General features: G+C 43.6%; 1 long non-coding RNA gene across 1 annotated transcript in view; it reads right to left on the reverse strand.

The window, feature by feature from the left end:
* Positions 1-26,254, reverse strand: part of LOC132397982 (uncharacterized) — a 157,709-nt gene that overhangs the window by 115,866 nt on the left and 15,589 nt on the right. Inside the window, exon 2 of the long non-coding RNA XR_009513501.1 lies at positions 2,009-2,123. This is a non-coding gene — a long non-coding RNA (uncharacterized LOC132397982). The remainder of the gene's footprint in view (positions 1-2,008; positions 2,124-26,254) is intronic.

Here is a 26,254-nt window from a genome sequence, read left to right on the forward strand (position 1 = left end):
GTGTATGAATTTCAGCAAGGCGTTTGATAAGGTACCTCATACAAGGCTTATTGAGAAAGTAAGGAGGCATGGGATCCAAGGGGATATTGCTTTGTGGATCCAGAACTGGTTTGCCCACAGAAGGCAAAGAGTTGTTGTAGATGGGTCTTATTCTGCATGGTGGTCAGTGACCAGTCCAGTGCCTCAGAGATCTGTTCTGAGACTCCTACCCTTCATGACTTTTATAAATGACCTGGATGAGGAAGTGGAGGGATGGGTTAGTAAATTTACTAATGGGTTAGACACAAAGGTTGGGGGTGTTGTGGATAGTGTGGAGGGCTGGCAGAGGTTACAGTGGGACATCAATAGGATGCAAAACTGGGCTGAGAAGTGGCAGATGGAGTTCAACCCAGATAGGAGTGAGATGGTTCATTTTGGTAGGTTAAACATGATGGCAGAATATAGTATTAATGATAAGACTCTTGACAATGTGGAGGATCAGAACGATCTTGAGGTCCAAGTCCATAGGACACTCAAAGCTGCTGTGCACATTGACTCTGTGGTTAAGGCGGCATATGGTGCATTGTCCCACTCAATCGTGGGATTGAGTTTAAGAGCCGTGAGGTAATGTTTCAGCTGTATAGGACCCAGGTCAGACCCCACTTGGAGTATCGTGCTCAATTCTGGTCGCCTCTCTACAGGAAGGATGTGGAAACTATAGAAAGGGTGCAGAGGAGATTTACAAGAATGTTGTCTGGATTAGGGAACATGTCTTATTAGAATAGTTTGAGTGAACTCGACCTTTTTTTCCTTGAAGTGATGGAGGATGAGAGGTGACCTGATAGAGGTGTATAAGATGATGAGAGGCTTTGATCGTGTGGAGAGTCAGAGGCTTTTTCCCAGGGCTGAAATGGCTAGCGTGAGAGGGCATAATTTTAAGGTGCTTGTTAGTAGGTACAGAGGAGATGTCAGGGGTAAGTTTTTTACTCAGAAGGTGGTGAGTGCGTGGAATGGGCTGCCGGCAACGGTGGTGGAGGCAGATACGATAGGGTCTTTTAAGAGACTCCTGGATAGGTACATGGAGCTTAGAAAAATAGAGGGCTGTGGATAATACTAGGTAATTTCCAAGATAAGGACATGTTTGGCACAGCTTTGCGGGCCAAAGGGCCTGTATTGTACTGTAGGTTTTCTATGTTTCAATGTTTCTATTAAGCCAGTAACCTTTGATCCCATGTCCCTTCACCTTCAGATCTGCAGGAAACCGTCAAATGTCTTTCTAAAATCCTTATTGATAAATATTTATCACCCTCTTTTTCTGGTTTATCAGGGATTCTCTTTAATTCTACTTGGAAGGATATTTCATGGTTCAGTTTTCCCCCTCCTAATTCTTTTCCAAGTAGAAGGTGGATTGTACATTCCTATTCATGTGATGTGCCCACACGTCAAAATATTAAAACAGAGAGATCTTCAGTGGGTTTGTTAAAAGAAATAGTCTGCCAAAGGGACAGGCAGGTTATGTTCAGACAGACATAGGAGAGTTTATAATGTGAGTGAGGCAGGGAAATTAAACACTTGCTTTGTGCCTGACAGCATTGTTTGCAGTTCCACTGGTGAAGAAATTGCTTCTGAACTCAGTTCTGAATGGCCGAATCCTTATTTTGTATGTTTCAAAGACATCACCTCTTAATCTTACAAACTCAAGGGAGTGAAAGCCAAGTCTGCTTTATCTCTGCTAAAAGGCAAACTTTCAGTCTCAAGGGTTATTCTGGTAAACATTCGCTGCATTCTCCCCGTCTGAAATATAACTTCCTTTTGATCAGGAGACCAGATCTTTCAATCTCATACCACTTGAAGAAACCTCTGCTTTTCTACTATTTCCTCAAAAATAATGGTGGAAATAAATAAAGTTGATGTTTTTCTTCTGCTCAAGGCAAAAGGCAACCCTACAAACAGTTACACTAGCTGGTAAATACATTCAGAAATACCATAAAGGTATTACCAAAAAGAAAGTCTTATTATCAGTACCCACCTCTGCAGTCAGTTTGAGGAAGGGTCCATTTATTCCCACTCTGTTTTCTGATTCATAGTCAATTACCTCCCAATTATTTGTTGACCAATCTCTTGTATAGGAGCTTATCAATAGCCTGAAAACATGAATATGCCACATTAAATAAAGATACACTTTATTTGCCACATGTACATTGAAAAATTGAAACAAATAGTGAAATGCATTGTTTGTGTCAACAATCAAGATAGTCTGAGGACATCCTGGGGCAGCATGCAAGTGTCTCCACACTTCCAATGCCATCGTAGGATGCCCATGCCTCACTACCCTTAACCTGTATGTCTTTGCGATATGGGAGGAAATCGGAACACCCGGAGAAAAATCACACGGTCATGGGGAGAACATAAAACGCGTTACAGACAGCGGCGGGCATTGAACCGAACTGTAAAGGTTTCACTAACCACTACACTACCAGGCTGCCCATGTTTACTAGTTCCCCCTTCTATTAGCCATATTCAACAATCCAGTAGATTATTCAAATGAACAATGCACATAATATGCTGGAGGAACTCAGCAGGCCAGGCAGCATCTCTGGAAAAGAGTAAACAGTCAACGTTTTGCACCGAGGCCCTTCATCAGGACTGGAGAAAAAAAGATGAGGAGTCAGAGTTAGCAGGAGGGGGGAGGAAGAAACACAAGGTGATGGGTGAAAACAGGAGGTTGGGGGGAGGGGGGAGGAGCTGGGAAGTCAATCGGTGAAAGAGATACAGGGCTGGAGAAGGGGGAATCTGATAGGAGAGGACAGAAGAAAGAAAAGGGGAGGAGTATCAAAGGGAGAAGATAGGCAGATAAGGAGATAGAGCGAAAAGGAAACGGGGAGTGGTGAAGAGAGAGGGGCCATTACTGGAAGCTCGAGAAATCTATGTTCATGCCATCAAGTTGGAGGCTACTCAAATGGAATATAAGGTGTTGCTCCTCCAACCTGAGTGTGGCCTCATCACGACAACAAAGGAGGCCGTGGACTGACATGTCAGAGTGAGAATGGGAAGTGGAATTAAAAATGGGTGGCCACTGGGAGATCCCACTTTTTCTGGCGGACAGAGCGTAGGTGCTCGGTGAAGTGGTCTCCCAGTCCACATGAGGTCTCACCAATATACAGGAGGTGACACCGGGATCAGCGGATTCAGTAATGACTCCAGCAGACTCAATGCCCCCTCTCCCTCAGCATTTCCGGAAAAGCTCCTCCTCCTTCACCATTTCCCATTCCCTTGTGATTCAAGGACATTCAGTTGCTATTGGCTCCAATTTTTGTTTCTATTAGAAAGTCCTGCTGAAGGGTCTCAGCCCGAAACATCGACTGTACTTTTTTCCACAGATGCTGCCTGGTCTGCTGAGCTCCTTCAGCATTTTGTGTGTGTTGTTATTGTCTCCAATTGCCCATCCGTGTGACTGAGAAACTCACCGAGGGGCCTGTATCATAAAGTTCCATTCTTTTGAGGTGATCATCACTTAGACAAAGCAAATGAAAACGGACCAAAAACACTGAACAAAACAGTGAAGATGGTGCCTAAGTGTAGGTCAAAGGTGAAGAACAGAGCAACTCCTTCAGTAGAAGAAAGAATATGGTAAACTACTCTTCACTAGAGAGGAATTTTTTATGCCTCTGTCCTTTGCTGTACACCACAGACTCCAGGCTACTAAAATCATAGCAGTACCCTACTAACCTCTCTCTTTTGCAAATTACCTAAGAGCAGGTGAACGTTAGCTAAACTGATTCAAATAGTAATTCAAAAATTGTCCAGAAGACCCCTGATCTTGATGACCTGGACACATTCAGTTGCTATGAACTCCAACTCTTCCTTCTGTTAGAAAGCTGTGGGTTCAAATCCTGCTCTGGGTGTCTGAGCTACTTATATGATGCTGTGTGCCTGTGATGCTATTGGAAGAAGGTTTGTCATCGCATCTTTGCATACTTGTGCCCACGACAAAGGTGCTGCCTTTACATTTAGACTCAGAGTCAGAGTCACTTATCACGTGTACATACAGGGAAATGTGCCATTTGCTTTAATAACCAACACACCTAAGGTTATGCTGGGGGTAGCCCGGAAGGGTTGCCACACATTCCTGTGCCAATATAGCTTGCCCACAGAACAGAACAAAGCAAGATATACCAAGCAACAAGGCAACACCAGTGAAACAAGTACCATACCACCCCCACCCACACACATACACAGTCCTCCAACCCCAGGGCAGGTTGTCTCCAAGCTCCAACCTCCAGTGGTCTCGTGGATACACACTATGTTAAACTGAAGGCCTGGTCTCTACTTCGTTGATACAGTGCATTCTGGTTAATTGGGACAAATCAGGACCAGTACATTTTGCCCCAGTTAAATGACTGTCCCAATTAGCCAAAGTTTCATTGAAATACTTAAATAGGTATAAAAAAGACAACTACCATTTAACAAAGTAACAATTGATGCGTTTATGTGAAATACAGAACAAATTAGAATACCCATACCACTACAGTACTATAAAACTGTGTATTATTTCAGAGTCAGGTTTATTATCACCAGCATGCGTCGTGAAATTTGTTAACTTAGCAGCAGCAGTTCAATGCAATACATAACATAGAAGAAAGTAAGTAAATAAATAAATTTCAGTTTATGTATATTGAATAGATTAAAAATCGTGCAAAAAACAGAAATAATATATATTAAAAAGTGAGGTAGTGCTCACAGGTTCAATGTCCATTTAGGAATCAGATGGCAGAGGGGAGAAGCTGTTCCTGAATCACTGAATGTGTGTCTTCAGGTTTCTGTACCTCCTACCTGATGGTAACAGTGAGAAAAGGGCATGCCCTGGGTACTGGAGGTCCTTAATAATGGATGCTGCCTTTCTGAGACACCACTCCCTGAAGACATCCTGGGTACTTTGTAGGCTGGTACCCAGGATGGAGCTGATTAAATTTACAACGCTCTGCAGCTTCATTCGGTCCTGTGTAGTAGTCGTACCTCACCCCCACCTTACCAGACAGTGACGCAGCCTGTCAGAATTCTGTCCATGGTACATCCATAGAAGTTTTTGAGTGTATTTGTTGATATACCAAACTTCTTCAAACTCGTAATGATTGTGGTCTTCCTAATAGTTATCAACGGAAGAATTCATTCAGTTTACGATACCATGTTTTCTCCATTGACTGTAAATAAACAAAGGGGCACGTGGGGTGTCCAGGGAGGTGTAGTACCTCTGGTGAAGGGGCATCTCATGTCCAGTCCACGAAGGTCACTCACCTTTGGTCCCCACCAGAACTTGGCGCTCAGCTGTGGCTCCAAGTAGCTGTCACTGTTTTGACTGTCACTATTTTGCATTTGTACACTGTTTTGACAGGCAGGCTAAACCAGGGTGAGGGACATGCCTGTCTTAGCATGTGAAGTCGGGCCCGGTGGACAGGGCAGACGAGATCCAACGGCTAGCGAGGTGTTCTGCAATGCTACGTGGAGTGCAAAGGGCATGACAGGAGACAGATAAAGTCATGGTCATCCTCTGCAACCAAGGAAGATCCCAGTTCTGACAACCTCTCGTTCTACTGGACTCAGACTTCCAAGGCCAAGAAAGTGGAACTACCCCAGTGCAGTGGCTTTTCCACTTTAAAATCTCTCCAGCAGACATCCCCTGTCATTGTCAGATATGACAGACAGCCACCAAAAGAACAAGATCAGTGCAAACACCCAGTGCAGATAATGGACTGCCTTCATACAATGCCTTAGATGACTGAACCCATCAGATTTTCATTTTCATTGTAATATTCAAGATGATTGTCGGTGTCTTTGAATTCTTCATAATTCCTAACTTGTTGAAAGAGTGAAATATTTTCACTTTCACTCTCGGCCAATTCTGCTATCTCCAAGCCAGAATGTTTGGCAGTGAGCAAAACACATCTGAATTGTATTACTGATTACTTCTTCCAAATATCAGTAACAAAAATTACTGCCCTTTGAACACAAGCACAAGCTACTGATGCCATTTGAGAAGAGTTTGATCTAAACACGGTGTAATGTCTAATGGCCACGGAAGTACACATGACTGAAAGTAGTTAGAAACTGTTTGGCAACTGCCTCCTGTCCCAGTTAAATAGCACAGTGACCAAAATAAATGGAATGAATCCACTATTTTCTCAGTTCCATAAGACTATAAGGTATAGGAGCAGAATCAGGCCATTTGGCCCTTCAATTCTGCTTTGCCATTTCATCATGGTTGATCCATTTCTCTCTCAGCCCTAATCTCCTATCTTCTCCCCATATCTAATCAAGGGTCTACCAATTTCTACTTTAAATGTACCCAATGATTTGGCGTCCACAGCCACCTGAGGCAACGAATTCCACAGATTCACATCTCTCTGGCTAAAGAAATTCCTCCTCATCTCTGTTCTAAATGGACTTTCCTCTACCCTGAGGCTGTGTCCTCTGGTGTTAAACTCCCCTACCACAGGAAACATTCTCACCACATCCACTCTATCGAGGCCTATCAACATCCAATAGGTTTCAGTGAGATTCCCCTCATTCTTCTAAATTCCAGCAACTAAAGGCCCAGAGCCATCAAACACTCCACATATGACAAGCCTTTCAATCCTGAAATCATTTTCATAAACCTCCTTTGAACCCTCTCTAATGTTGGCACATCCTTTTTTAGACAAAGAGCCCAAACCTGATCACAATACTCCAAGTGAGACTCACCAGTGCTTTGTAAAGCCTGGAACTTTACATCCTTACTTCTATATTCCAGTTCTCTCGAAATGAATGCTAACATCCCATTTGCCTTCGTCACCACAAACCCAACCTGCAAATTAACCTTCAGGGAATCCTACTTGAGGACTCCCCAAGTCACATTGCACCTCAGATTTTTTTCAATTTTCCCATACATTTAGATTCAGTTTTGTTCTTTAAGACATGTCCCAAATAAGTGGCTGCCCTGGTTAACTGACAGCCCAATTAACCAGAATCCACTGTATATTGAAGAAGAGGGGAGTCACCCCAATATTCTGGCCAAAAATTATGCCTTATTTAACATAGTTGTATTTCCAACAACACTGGCTACAGTTCAGTAATACTCCATTGGGCATAAAGCAGATAGAACAAAGAGAGTGTGTCATTAAGCTGGAAAGGGAGAGTAAAAGATTTACTAGGATATTGCCATGACTGGCAGACTTAAGTATTAAGGAGAGACTGGATAGGCAGTGACCTTTTTCCGAGAACAAAGAAGACTAAGGTGTGACTCTATAGAACAAGCATTCCCAGCTTTTTTTATGCCACTGAGCAAGGGGCCCATGGACTCCATGTTGGAAACCCCTGCTATGAAAGAACATAAAATCGTGAAGAGCCCAAAGGAGGTGAATAGCCATGGATAGGGGAGTCTGAAACTGAACAACATAGATTTAGGATGGGAAGTATAAAGATTTACAAGGGACCAGTGGCAACATTTCCACACAGAGGGTGGTGAGCATATGGAATGAGTTGCCACAGAAAGCCAAAAGGTGGGCATAGTCACTAAGTTTAACAAACACCGAGACAGATACACGAATAAGAAAGGTTCAGATTCAGATTCCGATGTAACACATGTATATCAAAACACAGAGGGAAATACATTGCTTGCATTAACAACCAACACAAGCTATGGATATACAAGGATATGGAGGTACTGGGGTAGCCCACAAATGTCACCATATATTCCAGCGCCAATATAGCATGCCCTCAATGTGCAGCAGAACAGTACCAATGAAACAGTCCCTTTGCTCCTTCATATTCACACACACACACGGTCACCTTGAAGTTACAGGAGGCGAGTAGCTGGGTGACTGGTGACTGTCAGGAGACTAGACAGTTAGCACAGAGCACCCCCATGGCCACTCCCCTCAATAATAAGTATACCATTTTGGATACTGTTGTGGGGGGTGACCTCCCAGGGGGATAGAAACATAGAAAACCTAGAGCACAATACAGGCCCTTCGGCCCACAAAGCTGTGCCGAACATGTCCCTACCTTAGAACTACCTAGGCTTTACCCATAGCCCTTTATTTTTCTAAGCTCCATGTAGTCATCCAGGATTCTCTTAAAATAGGGGTCACCAACCTTTTTTGCACCGCGGACCGTTTAATATTGACAATATTCTTGCAAACCGGCTGACAGCGGGGGGTGGGGGACGTTAATAGTGACCGGAATATAGGTGATAAGTCAACTATAAGTCACTTATAAATGGCTCAAACACTCAATTTCATTTCTAAAAGGGTTTATCTAACAAATTTAATATTAAACACACAGCTCATATTTTCCTTGCATGAATATAGTGTTAAGTCAATTATAAGTCACTAGCATCATAACATTTTAAGTAACCTTTGGATATTAAACACCCAGCACATATTTTCCTCATGAACATATAAAATCATTGCAACACACCAATATCGCTGAATCAGTGGGAGCCCTGGGCTTGTTTCCCTGCAACAAGACAGTCCCATCGAGGAGTGATGGGAGACAGTGATACTCGAAAGGGGTTCCTTATGTCCAGTCTATTCCGTAATTTAGTTTTTGTTGCATTCATTGCAGAAAACCCTGCTTCACAGAGATATGATGTTGGAAATAGAAGCAATGTTCTCAGTGTTTTCATGGCTATCTCAGGATATTCAGCCTTGACTTCGATCCAGAATGCCAGCAGAGATGTTATATCAAACATACATTTTAGCCCACCGTCATTTGCAAGCTCGAAGAGTTGATCTTCTTCCCGCGCTGACATGGATGATTCACCGGGGGCATTCACAAATGGGTCATGGACCCATTCTTTTGCACGTCTTGGGTCATTTGCGGTTGGAAAGTAACACTCGAATTCTGTCGACAGCGAAGATAGGTGATCACACACCAGCTGTGAGAAGGACGGTGCAGCCTCAGTCTCTCCCAAAATCCCAGCTAATGTTGGGAACCTGTCAAATATACCCGTCCACTCGCCGTCTTCACAGTTCCAGTTTGGCTTTGAAAGCAGACACGTTATCTGCCAACTTGAAGACGGTTGTCATTCTCCCCTGAAGTGATAAATTGAGTTCATTGAGCAGGTTGAAGATGTCACATAGATAACCAAGTTTTGCTATCCACTCCTTGTCACTGAAGTGTGCTGCCAGTGGTGACTTTTTACCTGAAAGAAATCTCTATAGTAGCTCTCTTAACTCAAAAACCCTGGCCAGGGCTCTCCCCCTTGATAGCCACCTGACTTCAGTGTGTAAGAGAAGGCATTTGTGCTCTGCATCCATTTCCTCCCAAAGCTGCTCAAACAGATGTGAGTTAAGGGCTTTGTTTTGATGTGATTGATAACTTCAACAACATCCCTCAATACGCTGTTAAGATCAGGTGAAATTTTTCAGCTAGCCAGCATTTCCCTGTGTATGATACAGTGTGTAGACTGGGATTCAGGAGCAACCTCTTTGACTTGGGTAGTGAAACCAGACAGCCGTCCAGTCATAGCTGCAGCCCCGTCTGTGCACATTTCAACACAGAATGACCAGTCCAGTTTGCCTGACATGTAGTTATTCAAAGACTTGAATAGTTCTGCCCCAGTTGTGTTAGTTGGCAGCGGCAGTGCACATAACAGATCCTCATGCACATCGCCTTGAAATATATATCGCACGTAAACTGGCAGTATTGCTTTGTTGTCGACATCGGTAGACTCATTGAGCTGGATAGCTGTGCTTCGATGTCCTCCGCTATGTCATCGATTTTCCTTGAAACTGTGGTGGCTGAAAGAGAAACCTGTGCCATCTTGTTAGCTGCAGCTTCTCCCAGCAGTTCACGGCACATATCTTCGGCAGCAGGCAGAATTAATTCTTCACCAACAGTGAAAGGCTCCTAAGCCTTAGCAATACAGCTCGCCACTCAGTACGACACTCTCAGAGCAGCAGCATTCGTGGAGGTGCTGGCTTTCAGCTCTTGCTTCTGTCCCGCTTGCTCACGTTTTTTCCGCTGAAAAAACTCAACGGGTTTGTCTTTAAATGCAGGGTACTTGGACTCAAGGTGCCGAAGCAGTTTTGAGGGCTTCATTGCCTCATTAGACAGCTTGTCTCCACATATCACACACAGGGGGCTTGGAGCGTGTGAGTCACCAGTCGCATTAAAGCCATATTTTATGTACGACTCGTCGTATTTTCTGTTGAAGGAAGCTTTCTTTTTTTTTTTCGCATTCTCGGCCTCAGCTGTCCCTGCAATATCATCACTGTTAGGCCTTTTATGCCCCCAACCACCTCTTCCAAAGAAACTCTCAAGCGACGTTTGTTTTTAACTCATTGAGTAGTTGTAGGTTAATGACCGACTGATGACCTGATGTGCGTTCAAGTTCAATATTGGGCATGACAGGGAAAGAGGAAAGGTATAGCTGACTCACATAGTTTCATATCGCCAAATCATACTGTTTCCTTGTGGCCCGGTAGCACATGCTTTGCGGCCCGGTGGTTGGGGACCACTGTCTTAAAAGACCCTATCGTTTTCACCTCCGCCACCACCACCAGCTGCCCATTCCACGCACTCACCACTCTCTGCGTAAAAAACTTACCCCTGACGTCTCATGGGAATGCCAAGCAGACTGGGTAACTGGCACTGACTGGTTCGTGCAGCAGAGTGGAAAGAGGAAATAGTAGTGATAGAGGGTTCAATATTCAGGGGAACAGAGAGGAGATGCTGTGGACATGAACGGGACACCTGGATGGTATATTACCTCCCAGGTGCCAGGGTCAGGGATGTCTCGGATTGCGTCCACAACATTTTGGAGAGGGAGGGAGAGCAGCCAGATGCCTTGGTACATGTTGGTACCAATGACATAGGAAGGAAAAGCAAAGAGGTCCTGAAAAGAGAATTTAGAGAGCTAGGTAGAAAGCTGAGCAGCAGGACCTCCAGGGTAGTAATTTATGGATTGCTGTCTGTGCACATAACAGTGAGGGTAGAATCAGGATAATTTGGCAAATTAATGAGTGGCTGAGAAGCTGGTGCAGGGGGCAGGGCTTCAGGTTGTTGGATAATTGGGGAGATATGACCTGTTCAAAAGTGATGGGTTGTACCTCTACCTGAGGGGAACTAATACCCACGTGGGCAGGTTTGTTAGATCTGTTGGTGAGGGTTTAAACTAATTTGGCAGGGGCGTGGGAACTGGAGCGAAGGGACTCAGGATAGGATGGATGGTAAAAAAGCAAAGATAGTGTGCAGTCAGACTGTCAGCAAGGACAGGCAGATGATCGGATGTAATTGCACCAGCAGGGTGAGTATCAGTGCATCAGGGATGCAAAATCAAAAAGGGTAGCAAATACAGCACTCGAAGTATTATATATCAATGTATGGAGTATAAGAAATAAGGTGGGTGACCTTGCTGCACTTTTACAGATTGTTGGCTATGATGTTGTGTCCATCACTGAAACGTAGATGAAGGATGGTTGTAGTTGGGAGCTGAATGTCCAAGGTTACACATTGTATCGGAGGGAGAGGAAGGGAGGCAGAGGGGGTGGTGTGGCTCTGCTGGTAAAGAATTGCATTAAATCAAGAGAAAGATATAACACAGGATCAGAAGACGTTGAATCCTTATGGGCTGAGTTAAGAAACTGCAAAGGTAAAAAGATTCTGATGGTAGTTATATATTGGTCTCCCAACAGATTACAATGGAACACAGATTATAACAGGAAATAGAAAAGTCGTGTCAAAAGGGCAATGTTATGATAGTCATGGGAGATTTCAATATGCAGGGCGGTTGGAACTGGATCTCAACAGAGTAAGTTTGTTCAATGCCTACAAGAGAGTTTGTTAGAGCACTGGTCCCCAACCACTGGGCCACAAAGCATGTGCTACTGGGCCGCAAGGAAACGACGTGATTTGGCGGTATGAAACAATATGAGTCGCTGCACCTTTCCTCATTCCCTGTCACGCCCACTGTTGAACTTGAATGCACACAAGGTCATCAGTCACCTAAACGCAGTGACACCCTAGCGCCAGGGATCACTGATTGGCCTCGGGTAACTGGCCACCTCGGGCAGCCAGTGAGAAGCGCCGTTGCTACTGGCCTGGAGCGTGGACAGATGGGCGCCGCCTCTAAACCTGTTTAGCATGCTGAATGTTTGTGGGGAACCTGGTGCTAAAATATTTGCAGACGACCTAATTCGGGCTCAGGGTTTCGTAAGTAGCAGAGCAGTTACCTCACTGTGATCTACTGAAAGTCATCCCTCGAGCCAAACTTTTGTTGGCCAATAGATCCTGTCGCACTCCTCATTCAGTCAGTCGCTCTCTCCGGACTGCAACGACTGCAGCCGGCACGGGGACCTCCGGCCCTTACCTTGCCCTCTCACTGGTGTGTTGCAATGATTTTATATGTTCATACGAGGAAAATATGTGCTGTGTGTTTAATATTAAGTTTGTTAGATAAACCATTTTAGATACGAAATTGAGTGTATTAGCCATTTATAAGTGACATCACCTATATTCTGGTTGTGATTAACACCCACCCCCCACCCCCATCAGCCGGTCTGCAAGAATATTTTCAATATCAAACTGGACTGCGGTGCAAAAAAGGTTGGTGACCCCTGTTTTAGAGCAGTTTGTCACTGAGCCTATGAGGGGATCAGCTATTCTGAATTGGGTGTTATGTAATGAACCGGAGGCGATTTGAGAGCTTAAGGTAAAAGTGGATAGTAAAAGTTTTAAAAATTAAAAGAGAGGTGAGAGTGGATATAGAACCACTAGAAAATTAGACTGGTGAAAAATAATGGGGGACAAGGAGATGGCAGATGGACTAAATAACTATTTTGCATCAGTCTTCATTGTCGAATACAAAAGCAGTGTGCCAGATGTTGAAGGATGTGAAGATAAGTGAATGCAGTTACTATTACAAAGGAGAAGGTGCTCAAAAAGCTGAAAGACCTAAGGGTACATAAGTCACCCAGACCAGATAAACTGCACCCTAATGTTCTGGAAGAGGTAGCGGTAGAGATTGTGGAGGCATTAGTAATGATCTTTCAAAAATCATTGGACTCTGGCATGGTGCCAGAGGACTGGTAAATTGGAAATGTCACTCCACTCTTTAAGAAAAGAGGATGGTGGCAGAAAGCAAAGTATAGACCTCACTGATTGGGAAGTTGGCATCAATTGTTAAGGATGAGTACTCGGTGGCACAAGTCAAGATTGGACAAAGTCAGCATGGTTTCCTTAAGGGAAAATCTTGCCTGACAAACTTGTTGGAATTCTTTGAGGAGATTACACGTAGGATAGATAACGGGGATGTTGTACATTTAGACATTCAGAAAGCCTTTGACAAGGTTCCACTCGTGAGGCTGCTTACCAAGTTAAGAGCCCATGGTACTACAGGAAAGTTACTGGCATGGTTAGACTATTGGCTGATTGGTAACAGGCAGCAAGTGGGAATAAAAGGATCCTTTTCTGTTTGGCTGTCGGTGATTACTGGTGTTCTGCAGGGGTCGATTTTGGAACTGCTTCTTTTTATACTGTATATAAGTGATTTAGATGATGGAAGATGGCTTTGGTGCCAAGTTTGCAGATGATACAAAGATTGGTGGAGGGACAGGTAGTGTTGAGGAAACAGGAAGGCTGCAGAAGGACGTAGACAGATTAGGAGAATGGGCAAGAAAGTGGCAAATGAAACACAATGCTGGAAAATGCATGGCCATGCACTTTGGTAGTAGAACTAAACCTGCAGACTATTTTCTAAATGGGGAGAAAATCCAAAAATCTGAGATGCAAGGGGACCTGGGAGTCCTCGTGCAGAACACCCTAAAGGTTAACTTGCAGGTAGAGTCAGTGGTGAGGAAGGTAAATGCCACGTTGGCAATCATTTCAAGAGGTCTAGAATACAAGAGCAAAGATGTGATGCTGAGGCTTTATAAGGCACTGGTGATACCTCACCTTGAGTATTGTGAACAGTTTTGGGCTCCTCATCTTAGAAGAGATGTGCTGGCATTGGAGGGGGTCCAGAGGAGGTTCATGAGGGTGGATCCAGGAATGAAAGGGTTATCATACGAATAATATTTGATAATTCTGCATCTATACTCGCTGGAGTTTAGGAGGATGAGGGGGGTATCTCATTGAAACCTTTCAGATGTTGAAAGGCCTAGACAGAGTAGATGTGGAAAGGATGTTTTCTATGTTGGGGGAGTCAAGGACAGGAGTGCACAGCCACAGGATAGAAGGGTGTCCACTTAAAACATGCAGAGAAATTTCTTCAGCTAGAGGGTGGTGAATTTGTGAAATTTATTACCACTAGCAGCTGTGGAGGCCAAGTCGTTGGGGCATTTAAGGAGGAGGTTGATAGTTTCTTGATTGAACGTCGATGCGCTATCAATAACTCTAGGTGACTGGAAGTAGAGTACAAAATGATAGGCTTTTATTAGCAGCGAAAACGGGCACGACCATTTTGAAGACTGTGGGAGGAGCTGTGCCCCAATCACCTTTATACAGGGGTCTGTGGGAGGAGCCACAGGAGCAGTCAGCCGGGGGGGGGGGGGGGGGGGGGGTGTCCAGACAGGTATACATGGTTTACCACAGACATGGCATCAAGGTGAGGGCTGGGGAGTGGGGCTGAGGGGGGGGGGGGGGAGAATTGGCCATGATGAAATGGTGGAGCTGGTTTGAGTTGTCTAATTCTGCTCCTGCGTCTTATGGTCGTGTGGACTATTTCATCAAAAATAAATACAATTTGTGGAGATGAGCATCCATCAATTGATCAAGTGAGCAAAGTGAGCATTTCCTTAACATAACACCCAATGCCTAACTGAAAGTGTTTTACTTCCATAGTAAGTCAATGTTTTAATGACGTTTGCTACAAATATTTCAGATTTCAGATCTGGGTGATTGAACCTTAGGTAGGTACTTTCTCCTCTGCTTAAGGAGCTTAAAATATCACTTCAGCAGAGGCAGAGTGGTGAAATTTGAACTTTCTCACGTCCTTAGTAACCACATTTCAAAGCTGGACATTCCCTCAATTTCATTAACTGGTGAAAATAACCAAGTCCAATGAGCTAAACTGATCTTTTCCAAAGGCTAATTTCAAGTGAATGCAGGTAGCCAAAATTCTACAGAAAAATGAGTTGAACAATAAAAAAAATAAATTACAAAAAAAAGCTGAACTATAGCCACACTGTACGGGTGCCATTGGTCCATATTGTGCTGCCATTTGTGGCCCTCAGGGTGGGACCCGGTGCCCTGTTGCGGGTGTCGTAACTTGGAGGGAAGACGCTGATCTCAGCTCCGGTGTCGACCAAAAAGCGGCGCACCGACCGCTTGTCCCACACATACAGGAGGCTATCCCGATGGCCAGCCGCCGTAGCCATCAGCGGCGGCTGGCCCTGGCGTTTCCCAGGAAGTTGCAGGGTGGGCTACAGCGGCGAGCTTCTGCGCCCCACCGCTGGTGGTAGAAGCACCATTGTTTGTTGGGCTCCACACTCCTGCCTCTGGGTTTTGTGGGCTTTGCGGCCAGGCCTGGTCTGGTTTGCTACTGGGAGTGTGGCCTGGTGATCTGTATGACAGATGCCCCACTCTCCTTCTTGGCTTTCCACAGCATATCTGCCTGGGCCACCACCTACTGGGGGTCGCTGAAATCCGCGTCGGACAGCAGCAGGCGTATGTCCTCGTGCAGCTGCTCTAGGAATGCCTGCTCAAACATGAGGCAGGGCTTGTGTCCTTCAGCCAGAGCTAGCATCTCATTCATTAATGCCGACGGCGGCCTGTCTCCCAAACCATCCAGGAGCAGTAAGTGGGCAGCCCACTCACACCGTGAGAGTCCAAAAATCCTTATGAGCAGGGCTTTGAATTCCGTGTATTTGCCGTCCGTTGGGGGAGACTGTATGAACTCCTCAACCTGGGCGGCTGTCTCTGGGTCGAGGGAGCTCACCATGCAGTAGTAATGTGTGGAATCCGAGGTTATCTGCCGAATGTGGAATTGGGCTTCTGCTTGTTGGAACCATAGGTGAGGTCGCAGCGTCCAGAAGCTTGGCGGTTTTAACGAAACCGCATGAACAGATGCAGCGTCGGTCATCTTCGGCCCAAATTGGGGTCACCAATTGTAGCGGTGTGCCACACACAGCGCTGGAATAACGACATGCAGACGGAGAGTTGCAGTTGCAAAGAGGTTTATTCAAACTTCGCGGCATCACTTTTAAACCTTTTCGATTCTGCTTCCCTGAGTGGGAATGCTGTAGGGGGCGCATATTCACAGTCCCGTCCCGCGCATGGGCTTTTCCTCTTGCTGGTGAAGAAGCCCTGGCGCCCTTTTTGGGGCCGGCCTCTCTGCCGGCGCGCGCCATTTGGTGAGCCGGTTCAAGTGCGCTGGAAAGTGGGTCACCACACAATCACAGATACACATCTCAAGCACAGAACATGGAACGTTAAAAATAGAACATAACGTAGCTCAGAAACAAACCTTCAGCACCATGATGTTGCGTTCAATTAACCAAATTAGCAATTAATCATCCAACTAAACTGGTCCCTTCTGCCAACCCATCCATGTCTCTCTATTCTCTGTGTACTCACATGCCCAGCTAACAGTCTTTTAAATGTCTCTGTCGTATTTGCCTCCACTTCTGCTCCAGGCAGCACAATCCGGGCATCCACCTTTCACCGTGTGTAAAAAAACTTGCCCTACACATCACCATTGAAGTTACCACCTCTCACCCTAAATGCAGTCCTCTAGTATCTGACATTCTGACCCGGTGGAGAAGATGCTGGCTACTGCCTCCTCTATCTATGCTTCTCATAATGTTAACTTCCATCAGGTCTCCCTTCAGTTTCTGGCACTCCAGAGAAAACAACCCAAGTTTGTCCAGCCTCTCCTCTTGGTGCATGCTCTCTAACAGAAAACATTGAACATAGAGCACCGCAGCACCATTCAGGCCCTTCAGCCCACAATGTTGTGCTGACCTGTTAACTTACCCCAAGATTGATTTATCCTTCCCTCCCATATAGCCCTCCATTTTCCATTATCCATGTGTATGTCTAAGAGTCTCTTAAATGCCCCTAATGCAACTGCCTCTTCCAACACCCACCATTCTCTGTGTATAAAAAAAAATCTCTGACATCCCCCCAATACTTTTCTCCAATCGCCTTAAAGAAATGCCCCCTCATATTAGTCATTTCTGCCCTGGGAAACCACCTTTGGCTGTCTATTCTATCCACGCCTCTTATCATTTTGTACACCCCTATAAAGTCATTTCTCACCCTTTTATGTTGCAAAGAGAATAGCCCTAGTCCGCTGAACCTAATCCAGGCAGCATCTTGGTAAACCCCTTCCACACCCTCTCCAAAGCCACCAGATCCTTATGGTAATGAGGTGATCAGAACCAAATTCAACACCCCATCTTTGGGTAATAAACAGAATCACATCCGTGTTCTATTGCTCACTACTAATTCAATAGGCACAATCTTCTCAGAGTTAATTCACTATCCCTTCAAGCAATACAGGGTTATCTTATGTAAATAATGTATGTTTCATTTAATAGAAATTCTAAACAACACCTAATGATATTTATGTGACAACGCAACATTTACTGCTATTAAATCTGTGAAAAACTGAAGCAACGTAGCAATGTCAGAAGCTTAAATGTTCAACATGGTTAAAAGTTGAATATTCTGCTTGCAAGTAAACTACTATGCCAAAATACATTGCAGTTTATGGAAGAACTGGTATTTCCGTCCAGATAGTCAAAGAATATTAATGTCTCATATTTTGCAAATGATAGGTATGTAGCGTCAAAACTAATCTTTTAACAATACAGTATTCTCCTCCGGTATGGAATCTCGTTTGTCGACGTAGAGAGGGATGTAAAAGAGGTGGGGAAGTTGCACTGCTCATTGGGAAGAATGTTTTACTTTAGACGAGACAGTTTATGTCCCGTCTGCGGTTTGTGATGAAAAGATCGAGAGAGGGCAGAAGGCCAGAGCGGGGTGTCCAAGAAGCCTGACCTGCCAAGTTCCTCCAGCATGTGTTGCTCAAGTGCAAAGAGAATAATATTGTGGGGGTTGAAGACAATATCATGAGTGCTCAAAATAATGTGATATGTGGGAGTGAAAAAGCAAGTGTCCTGAGGGAGTTTGGGCCTGAAACATATAGTTTACTGCCAAACCTTGTTTTGTGCAAAGTGATAGATGCCTTGTTTAAAGCTGCGTGGGGGCTGGAAGGTTGGTAACCATTAGAAATATATGAGGGTTGTCCATCTGAGATGAGAAGCCAAAAGTAAAGTGAAGCACCTGATGCACCATCAATAACTCTCGGAGACGTGAGTCGAGGTAGGCTTTTAATATTATTAACTGGAAGAAAAGCCTGTCAGCAGCAAGCAACCATCAAAGAACATCCTGGAGACTAAGGGAGGAGCAGCGCCTCCAATCACCTTTATACCGGGGTCTGTGGGAGGAGCCACAGGAGCAGTCAGCGGGGGGGGGGGGGGGCGGAGGTGTCCAGACAGGTGTATGTAGATCACCACAGCACCTTAAGTTTCAATGCAGGATTTATTCATTGACTCACAACTTTAGTGCCCAGATGCCTTTTGCATTAGGATTTGTATATGAACTGGTAGATGAACACATTTGGTCAAGGTTGAACTTCCGTGTAGAATTACTAGGCCCTTGAAAGCAGCACCCAAGAATGGTAAAGAATTTCATCGTACAGATAGCTCCTCTGGAGACGATCCAGAGGAGGTTTCCAATAATGATCCCAGGAATGAAAAGATTAATATATGAGGAGCCTTTGACAGCTTTGGGCCTGTACTCACTAGATTTTAGAAGAATGAAGGGGGTCTCACCAAAACCTATCGAATATTGAAAAACCTAGTTAGATTGGACATGGAGATGATGAGTCCAGGGCCAACGTTAACAGCCTCAGATTAGAAGGATGGCCCTTCTCTTTTGCCAGAGAGTGGTGAATCTGTGGAACTTATTGCAACAGGTAACAGTGGAGGACATGTCATTGGCCTACTTAAAGCAGAGGTTGATAGGCCCTTGATTAGTAAGGGTATCAAAGGTTACGGGAAGAAGGCAGGAGAATGGGGTTGAGAGGGAAAATAAATCAGTATGATAGAATAGTGAAGAAAACTTGATGAGCTGAATGGCCTAATTCTGCTCTTATGTCTTAGCTATATTCTGGAGTCAGAGGACCGTAGCAAAGTCCAAAGCCATGGTTCAGAGAATCCTGGTGACATCGCTTGCAGAAACTCTTGCAACAGCCATCATTCACCATCATTTGCCAGTTTAGAACAGCCAGATACTTCAACTGTCAAAAGAAATATCACATTTTCACAGCCTGCAGATCCAAAATAAGACGTGAAACAGTGGCAACGTGGAACAGTAGAAAGGAGGCCTTCATTGTTTGAAATTTGCTTTGGACATTGATGATCTGGGATTGTACATTTTCTATGGCATGAGCAGTAACAGAAGTGAACAGACTGACAGATTGACTTTCAAGTAAATCATTGATTAACAATTGGAGCATTGAGATGCAAATTGATTGCTGCAGGCTGCCGACAATTTGCATATTACAAATTTAACCATTCTGTTGACAGCAAGCACTGTTGAACTTAAAGCCTGCTCTGCTGGGGATTTGCAGTTAAAAGGTCAAATGGAGTGCATGATACAATATAACAAACAACAAGAATAATTACAGTATTCCTCAATGCCACAAACTATAAAAATAGAGCATCTTTAATGGTGAGGTTTGTCTGAGGTTAGATTGATTAGGTTTAAAGGACGGTACAACATTGTGGGCTGAAGGGCCTGTACTGTGCTGTAATGTTCTACGCCCCATGCAACAACAGAAATTGGAAGAATGTTCAACATTCAAGCCTCAAAGTGCCACCTTGGCTGGCAAGACTTAGTAATATCGGTGGAGACAGCCTATAGTCACAATGGATCCAGCAAGCAGGTCCACATTGGACTAGTCAGAGCAGAACAGTCCCATGTGGTCTAAAGCAGAGGTTCCCAACCTGGAGTCCATGTACCCCTTGCTTAATGTTTTGGTCCATGGCATAAAAAAAAGATTGGGAACCCCTCGTTTCAAGAGTCAAACTGAGGATGAATGAAAGTGGCTAGAACAAAACGATGTGCCAACAAAAATTGATCAAAGTGGTTGTTTCAAAGGCAGAGGGAGACTATTCAGCTGTGTGGGACTAGAGTCAAACTTAATCAAAATGTAGATAGTGAATAATATCTGCTGTCCATTTCACAACCCTCGTGCACAGGATTGACAGGATCAAAGGTACCTGTGGACCTTATAATAGGAGTTACCTGGGTTCTCACACAAATAAGTGTTGAAAAAGGCCGTCAGCAGTACCTAATCATCAAAAAGCAAAAAGGATTCTACTCATAGATAAGGTTACCCAATGGAGTCAAAAATTTTCAGGCAGTATTGGATAAAATATTGCAAGTGCTGATGCAACTATGATAATATGCCTGTTTGTTTAGTTAAAGTTTAAAGATCAAAGTAATTTTATTACATAAGTATGCACAGTACTGCGCAAACATCTTAGCACATCTATACACAGCTAAGACATTTGCGCAGTACTGTATTTGTCAATGTGGAGTGAAGAGTGAGTTTGGAAATCTAGCGGGAGCAAAGGAGGTTGGGAATACTGAGAGCAGGTTTCTGCGGGAAAGGTGTGGGGCATGCAGCAGAGAAGTGCTGGGGCGGATGCAGACACACCCAGCCCTGAGAAAGCTGACAAGGTCTTTTGATTCCAAACAATGACCATGATACTATGCTTAAACTGGAGTTGGCAATACGGTGCACCAGGTTAGGTACAAGTGTTGTGATAAGCCATGTATGTGATTGACGAAGTTAGTTGTTTAATTGAGTACAATTGACCAGCAATCAAGGAAGAATTGTGAATAGTGTTTGGAATCAAGAAATTCTCGTAGGTTCAACAAGACAAATCCTTTAACGTAAACCACAGCCAAAATAACATCCCAAATTAGTGATCCCTACTATTCTGTCATTAAAGAACCAAAGATGGACAATCTTTCTGTCACTAAAAAATAGTACAGAATTTCCAAGCAGAATGGTGTCATGCCTGCCACATGAGAACTCAGATGTTGGAAGTGAAAATGCGATCAATACATTAAATGGAGTCAATAATAGATTTTCACTAAGTGAAATGGAAATTGTAAATAATAACCAGAAAAACCCAGGACTGAAAAGTATCGTTCAACAAACATGGAAAGGCTTGGAACGATCCAAAAGAGGGACTTAAACTCATTAAACATTCATTGAAGTGAGTTGTTGAATGAGTGGGGATCCATCTTAGAGTGGACTGAGAAGGATTCAGAATCAGAATCAGATTTAATATTACTGGCATATGTTGTGAAATGTTGTTGTTTTGAGGCAGCAGTACAATGCAATATATAATAATAAAAAAATATTACAATAAAATATACTGTTCAATATATTAAAATTAAATTAAGTAGTGCTTGGGAAAATGTTTGTTTCAATTTCATATAGAATTTCATAGGAATAGATAAAATTAGGAGGTCATATTTGCTGCCTCATTTTGGACAGTAGCCCTGAATAATTGGTAAGTAACCACAGTATTTGTTGAAAAGTAAGAACAGGCCAGCATTTTTTTTTTTTTTGCAGCTACAGTCAGGGCAATATAGACTACTTCAGAGCAAAAAATGAAGACGTTTATATCTTCATTTCTGGGAGTGAAACTTTCCTGGTGCAAATTGATAATTACTCAGAATAGGTTGAAACAAAATACATGTGTTTATGCAACCCAACAGAGCAAAATATAAATATACTAGTCCAAAATATCTTTAGCTGTTTCATTAATCACTTTGCTTCCACCATAAATTCAGAGGTGGAGATATTCATTGGAATTGCACAATATTCAGTTCTGTTAACAACTCATTAGCTAATGAAGTGGTGTATGAATGATTGCACTAAGTCCTAGATATCATTCAGACAGGGGCTGATAAATGTCAAGTAACACTCTTGCCACAAAACCACTAGTCATTCGGAGAACATCAAACCTCCTCTCCTAATATTACTTAGGCTTACCAATGGGAGTCCCTCACTATTGAGGGTTATCATGGATCAGAAACTCAAATGGGCATAAATACTGTAGCTAATGGAGCACATCCTGTGGCTAGGTATCCCACGGAAAGTAACACGCCCCTAATACCCCCGAATCATTTCCATCGGTGGATGCCACAGGCCTACATGGAATACTCGGCAGTTAATGGATGATTCTATCTCCAAAAACACTTAAGGAACTCAACACCATCCAGAACAAAACAGCTTGCCCATCTATCACCTTAAACATTCTTTTTGTCCATTGTCATTAGACAGTGATTACAGTGAACACCATATAGAAAATACTCTGCAGACTAGCTAGGCTAGTCTGACAATTTGCAAATTTGCAAACCCAACCACCAAAGTAGAAAAGGTACAGACACCTGGGTGCACCACCGCCTATGGGTTCCTCTCCAAGTTACAGACCAACCTGTCGCTGAGATACATGGATTGTCCATGTCAAAATCCAGGAAGTCTCTATCCGAATAGCACAACATTAGAGATTCTGCAAATGGTGGAAATCTTGAGCAACACAGTCAGAATGCTGGAGGAACTGAACAAGTCAGGCAGCATCAGTGGTGGGGAACAAACTGGCCTCTTCACTAGAAGAACTATGGAAGTTCAAGAAGACAACACCACCCACTCCAGGGCAATTAAGAATGGGCAATAAATCATGGTCTTGCCAGCTACACATTGAACCTAAAAGGCAACAAGCATAGGATTTTGTGTGCATGCCACAATTACCATCAAGAACTCAGTTCAAAGATCACAGTTCCAAACGTTCATTTATTATCTAAGCATGTATGCAATATACAACTCTGAGATTCTTCTTCTCCAGGTGGTCATGAAACAAAAGAAAGACACGAAAGTCAGTTCAAAGAGAAACAACAAACCTACCCTCCCCCCGGAAAAATGAAAGGCAACGCTATCATCAATTTTCACCCCCCAACCTCAACCCCCCCACACAAAACAAAGCAAGAATATCAGTCCCTAAATCCCCCACATTAACCCAAATCAGGCCCCAGCTGCTGTGTTTGCAGTCTTTATGTAACAGCGCACTTCCCTGTTTATTCTTCAGGGTGCTTATTTATTCTTATTTATTTATCTATCTATCTATCTATCTTATTTATTCTTCAGCTGGCAATTTTAGTGGTGGGTCCCCCCTCCCTACTGAGGAGAAGATACTTCCAGCTAACAAAGTACGGTAGTCTAAAACATTATGTAGTTCATTTATTTTCAGTGATACACATATAAATCCAAACAACATTCTTAAAACACTTCTAAAACTTACAAAGGATTTTTACCTTATAAAAGGCTTCCAAATTGCAAACCATTTCTATAACACAAAGGGTTTCCAAAAAAACAAATCCTAGAAACTAAAAGGACAAACCAACAAGGCAAATGTCATCCATCACAGAAATCGAAGGCTGAGGAATGGACTCTAGCTCACCTCATGTTTCTTTCATGCTTCTTGATGTTTCTTACCTCAAAAGCCTGAACAGCTCTCTTCATTCATACCATTCCTCTGCCACTTCACATACATATGATACTCTTCCTGTCATGGTTCCGGTTGGCTATTCCCCTTTAACGCTCTTTTCTCCCTGATTATGCCCTAATTTCAGTCATTAGATTTCCAATTGTTGCTAGTTTACTTAATTACAGTACACCTGGTTTTCATCAGAGGCTGTGAAATAAGTACGATAGCGTCACTGTCATAGGTTGCCAGTTTGTTGGTCTATTCTTGTGCGATACTTTGTTCCCATGTTCGATTAGAACTGTTAGTTCTAAGTTCAGCTCCAGTTTCAAGATAGTCCCTGTAAATCCCGTCTCCTTGTCAAGATTCCTCTGGTTTGCTGTTCTATGTTCATGTCTATGCCAGCATCCCCAGCTCAGTCGACGTGCTGATGTCCTGTACTTGGGTTCTCCTCAGTTGCCCTGTGCAACACTTTCAGATACTTTTTCTATACAAAGAATCTTAATGTTTTTGAAGACCCATTTCCCAGGTACCCACAATTAATGCTGTGAGGTTGACTCACCTTACATAAATCTTCCAACTTATTAATAGATCAGTTATTGGCTCTATCTGGTCTGCAAGTTTCCTTGAATTCAAGAACTAAGCTAACATTGTGTGTTTTGAAACAAGCCCAGTTAAATTCAGCAATAAGACAAGAGTTGAGACCCAACATCCTGCTTTCTATAGACAGTGTGCCTGTCTGTTTTTTTTCTGACTTCAACTGATTACTGCTTTCTACTTACATTTAATAAATGGAGCCTGGCTCCCGTTTACTACCAGAAGCTAAATAATGAATATTAGTTAGACGTTTAACTTACAACAGTTTGTTCTTTACAAGTAGCCACTGCTATATTTAGAAAGCTAAGCTTGGGTTAAAAAAAACACGAGGCTCCTTAGCCCAGGAATGAACATCCATCACAGAACATATATTCATTGCCAATTTATTAGGGACAGGAGGTCCCTAATAAAGTGGCTACTGAGTGTGTATGCGCAGGTACAATGAAAGAACTATTTGAAGCAGCATCACAGGCACATGCCATCATCTAAGAAGCATTCAGAAATTCTAAAATTAAACATAAACAAAAGGAAACAATTAGAACAAGAAAAAGTCCATTTTAGTGCAAAGTGATCAAAGTTGCCACAGTGCTGTTGAACTGTGGTGATTAGGATTGTGCTTGTTGATTCATGAATAGTTGAAGGGAAGTAGCTGTTCTTGAACCTGGTGGCATGGGACTTCAGACTTCTGTACCTCCTGCCTGATATTAACTGCGAGGAGATGCCATTACTAGAATGGTGGGGGTCTTTGATGACGGATGTGGCCTTCTTGAGGTAGCACCTACTGTACACACTGTACACGTGGTGAGAAGGGATATGCTTGTGATGTTTTGGACAGAATCCACTAACTAATCTCTGCAGCTTCATGACACAGACAGCACCTGAGGTCAAGGCTGAACCTAGGTTTCTGGTGCTGCTCTGCCAGACGTGCCCCTGTGGAGCAGTTTGAAGGTTTGACTAAATACTTGGAAGAAGCCTTCCCCACCATTGAGAACATTTACAAGGCACGCTGCCTCAAGAAAGCAACATCCACCATCAAGGAGCCCCATCATCTAGGCCACGCTCTCTTCTCACTCCTCCCATTGGGCAGAAGACACAGGAGCCTCAGGTCTCATGCTACAGCCAACCACTGCCCTGAGCAGGAAGCTTTTAAACAGATTGAAAACTACATGGCTCTTTAATAAAACATTAATTAAAAGAAAACTCCAGCTGTGTGGCAACAAAGACTATGTGTGCAGGAGCATTTCAGTTACTGTGGGGTTGTGGACCCATGAAGCTTCAATGAAACAGTGACCACAAGGTTCAGGAACACTCATTATTCTACAGTCACCAGGCCCCTAAACCAGCATGGATAATTCACTCACCTCAACTTTGAACTGATTCCACAGCCTGCAGACTTACTGTCAAGGGCTCTACAAATCATATTCTCAGTAATATTTATTTATTTTTTTAGTTCCGCAATTTGTCTTCTTTTGCACATTAGTTGTTTGTCAGTCAGTGTTTTTGTATGATTTTCCATCAATTCTACTGTATTGTTTTTATGGAGGGTCAATTATGAGTAGGGAGGAGATCTCATTGCTGATTGGTTGTGGGGCTATTCTACCCATGAAGATCAAAAGGGACACAAATTTGACTGGGCATCAGTTAAAGTAATGATGCAAGCTGACATGCGGCATGCAAGAGAAGCATGGTTTTCCACAAACCATTCAGTAAGCAGACATGTAGACCTCAATCCTATTTACAAGCCAGTGCAGTCAAAATTCCAGACCACAACTCACAAAATTTGCAACCAGCGATGAGATCTCCCCCCTGCATCAGAACTGTGTGTCCGTAATGGCAACCAGTCAGCTGACTGATGAGTAGATAAAGGCCCAGAATTCGGGGGGTACACCACAAATCAACAACACACAGATGATGTGTCCTTGTATGGTGACAAAACACTTGCAAATGAGGTGCCAAGATCGGAGAACAACTCCATTCAACCATCACCCGCCCGAGCTATACTTGTTCCAAATTATTTCCAAGTCCAAAAGTTTAATGTTAAAATCAGGAAAAGCCAATAATGGCTGAGGTGTGCTTTTTATGCCGGATGGTGGAGAACTGGGAGACCCAGAGTCTCCTGGGGAACT

This window comes from Hypanus sabinus, chromosome 8, assembly GCF_030144855.1.
Source record: "Hypanus sabinus isolate sHypSab1 chromosome 8, sHypSab1.hap1, whole genome shotgun sequence".
Classification (NCBI taxonomy): domain Eukaryota; kingdom Metazoa; phylum Chordata; class Chondrichthyes; order Myliobatiformes; family Dasyatidae; genus Hypanus; species Hypanus sabinus.